A 3838-nucleotide genomic window follows, 5' to 3' on the forward strand; every position below is an offset into this window, starting at 1 on the left:
CTGGGGATGTTTTCCCAATAACAAAGATTTGCCATTGCTACATCCTAGAATGGATTTACAATTTACCAGGCTAACCTGCCAGAGATTGCAAAACAGGTTTTGTAATATTCATGAATTTTTAGTTATCAATAGAATAGAATAGAATAGAATAGAATAGAATAGAATAGAATAGAATAGAATAGAATAGAATAGAATAGAATAGAATAGAATAGAATAGAATAGAATAGAATTCTTTATTGGCCAAGTGTGATTGGACACACCAGGAATTTGTCTTGGTGCATACGCTCTCGGTGTACATAAAAGAAAAGACACATTCATCAAGAATCATAAGGTACAACACTTAATGATAGTCAAAGGGAAACAGTCAATATAAATCTTAAGGATACCAGTAACAAGGTTACAGTCATACAGTCATAGGTGGGAGGTGATGGGTGATAGGAATGATGAGAAGATTAATAGTAATGCAAACTTAGTAAATAGTTTGACAGTGTTGAGGGAATTATTTATTTAGCAGAGTGATGGCATTCAGGAAAAAACTGTTCTTGTGTCTAGTTGTTCTGTTGTGCAGTGCTCTATAGCGTCGTTTTGAGGGTAGGAGTTGAAACAGTTTATGTCCAGGATGTGAGGGGTCTGTAAATATTTTCACAGCCCTCTTTTTGACTCGTGCAGTATACAGGTCCTCAATGTTGAATTGTTGAAATCTATGGTAGTTTTGAAGCCGAAGGAATCCAACCTGTGCCATTGCTCTGCCCATTTGTTCACAGAGGTCATCCAAGTTACACAATGTGCCAAATTCTGTACTCCATCTTATACGTATTTTCAAAATAAAAAGAAACCAAGTTAAAGAAATCCTGTGGCGTCTACATATTCTTACAGAAAACAATATCGTCACCGCTACCGACTCGGGAGAACTGGGCCGAACCAGGAGGAACCCACCACTGGAGAAGAGGCTCCTCCTCTTCTTCCTCTTCACTTATGGGAGCTTCTGGAAGTTCTGAAGGCCCTGGCTGAATCCCTGCCTCTGGCACCACATCTTCTCCAGCCTCCTCATTGTCTGACTCGAGCGCCAGCTGCACAGGCTGCTGGCGCAGCACCACACCAGCCTCCTCGCTGTCGGAATCAGCTACTAACTGCACAGGCCACTGATGGGCCACAACAAGTTGACTCAACTCCTAGCTGGAGATGGAGCCATTTCTTTGATGTTCTGCATGACCCAGATGTACATTGCCATGGCCACAGCTTCTGTTGATATTCTCCTGTTGGCGATCATGGCCTATGACTGCTACCTGGCCCTCTGCCGTCCCTTACTTTACCCTGTTCTCATGAGCAAGCGCTGCCAGTTACAGTTGCTTGCTTTGTTTGCCAAAACTACTGTGGCCCCAATCAGATCAATCACTTCATATGTGAGCTGCCAATGGTGTTGAAACTTGCCTGGTTAAGGCCACTGTTTTTGGAATGGGAGTATTTCTCCTTCTGATTCCTCTTTCTGTTATAATGACATCCTATGGGTTTATTCTTCATTCTGTTTATTCTTCATTCTGTATCACGAATGAGATCGAGCGTTGGGTGCCGCAAGGCTTTCTCTACCTGTGGCTCCCATCTCCTTGTAGTGGCTTTATTTTATGGCCCTTCCATCTGGATGTACATGGTTCCTAAGACTGATTCATCACCTGATTGTGATAAAAAAGTTGCAGTCTTCTATGTTCTGGTCACCCCACTGCTCAACTCCATCATTTACACCCTGCGAAACAAGGACATTCATCAGGCAGTAGCCAAGATCTTCTGAAGAAGGGCCTTTGAACAAAACCATTAGGGCTCCTGTCAGAGTTAATAAATGTAAAACAAACAAACAAACTGATGGTCTAATGGTGGCTGGTTATGAGCATTACTCCAGAATGATTTGAAAGTGTTTGTTTGTCTAACCCTGAAATCAACTCATGGATTCTGTGGATAATTGATTAGGCTTGTCTTTATTCAGTAATTGTGCTGAGATATTAAGAGAATAAAAGAGTTGAAGGGACCTTGGAGGTCTTCCAGTCCAACCCCCTGCTCAAGCAGGAGCCCTATACCAGTGATGGCTAACCTTTTTGCCATCGTGTGCCAGGAGCAGGGGGGGAGCGTGGGGGGGGTCGCATGCACACGTGCCCACACCCATAATTCTATGCATCCCACCCCCACACATGCGTGCACGACCCCCCCGCTCCCCCCACTCCTGCCACACGATGGCCCGGTGGGCCCATTTTTCTTTCTCCCCAGGCTCCAGAGCCTTTCTAGAAGTCTGGGGAGGGCGAAAACGGCCTTCCCCACCTCCCCGGAGTCCAGAAACGGCCTGTTTGCCAACTTCCGGTCCCACCAGAAGTTGGCAAATGGGCCGTTTTCGGCCTCCGGAGGGCCTCCGGGTGGGGGTAGGGAAGGCCATTTTCGCCCTCCCCAGACTCCTACAAAGGCTCTGGAGCCTGGGGAGAGAGAAAAACGGGCCTTCCCCACCACTCCCTGAGGCCCTCTGGAGGCAGGAAACAGCCTACTTCCCTACTTCTGGTGGGCCCAGAAGGCCCAAAAATCAGCTGGCTGGTGCACACATGTGCGCTGGAGCTGAGCTCGTGTGCCCACCGATATGGCTAGGTTCACCATCACGGCCCTATACCACTTCAGACAAATGTTCAGTCTCTTCTTAAAAGTGTTTTTTATCAGGGCAACCTGGTCTACCCAAACATGGAATGGAGGATACTGCTTCCACTTTTGCCTTTCAGACCCAATCCAGGAGTCTTCGCAGGCAGTCGCTGACAAACTATTTTTGTGTTGAATTTATATTTACTGACAAGGGAGACAAGTATAGATCTATTTCTAGCTATTAAACTCTCGCCAGCTAGCCATACCCTTCTGGGGTTCGAACCCGGGCTAGTTACATATTACTAGATGTATTAGGTAGACTGTCGTGGAATAAGCCTTGCTACAAAGCTCAGAGTCTACTGAGCAGTAGTGCTAACTACCCTGATGTATGCCAGTGAGACGTGGACCGTATATAGGAGGCACGCAAGGCAACTGAACCATTTCCACACGACCTGCCTGCACAGAGTTCTGAGGATCTGGTGGCAGGACAAGGTGCCAGACACAGAAGTCCTCTCCAGAGCAGGCCTGCCATCAGTTCACACCCTGCTGATGAAAGCCCAGGCACACTGGGCAGGCCATGTTACAAGGATGCCAGACCATGTTGTGACCTAGGCTTACTGAGTCATTACAAGACACAATTAGTCCCAAATAAACCTATTTTATTGTAACAGCTGAGAATTACGTTCATTCCCAGCTGAGTCCCAATTAGTTGCAAAACAAGTCCTTCGGAAGAAGTCCTTCGGCATAATCACCAACCTTTATCTTCTTTGACACCCTGCCAAAGGCCTTACTTGGCAAAGCCCCACGAAGTTCAGAAACAAATAAGAGACGCCGACTGGAAACAGAGTTAGCAACATTGCTTTCCTGCAAAAAGGCCCTAGTGCCTTTGTTTCTCTTTTAAGCCTTATGAGATGGGCCAATCATCTCCTGGCCTTACTCCGGAGTCGTCCCTTTTGCTTTAACTGGTCTTGCCTTCTGGCAGCTCTGTGCATTTGTGCACTAGGAACAGGCTCCTCCTGTTCCTCTGCCTCTCTGCTGTCCAATTCTGGGGTCTCCGGAGTCCGTGCATCACTCCCAGATGGCCCTGGCCCCATCTCTGCCTCCAATGCAGAGCCCTCGTCCGGGCCTTCCCCAGACTCCAGGACTGGCCCATGTTCCTCCACAGCCTCCTCACTGTCTGACTCCGCTGCCAGCTCCGCAGGGTGCTGGCGGACCACAACAGACCACC

At 47.5% G+C, this 3838-nt stretch overlaps 1 pseudogene; it reads left to right on the top strand.

Annotated features, from left to right (window-relative positions):
* Window positions 1-1145: 1145 nt before the first annotated feature.
* LOC139317481 (olfactory receptor 2T11-like) lies at window positions 1146-1786 on the top strand (annotated as a pseudogene).
* Window positions 1787-3838: the final 2052 nt, after the last annotated feature.

The sequence above is a fragment of the Pituophis catenifer genome, unplaced genomic scaffold (assembly GCF_029215685.1).
Source record: "Pituophis catenifer annectens isolate HBS135680 unplaced genomic scaffold, rPitCat1.0.hap2 SCAF_5, whole genome shotgun sequence".
Classification (NCBI taxonomy): domain Eukaryota; kingdom Metazoa; phylum Chordata; class Lepidosauria; order Squamata; family Colubridae; genus Pituophis; species Pituophis catenifer.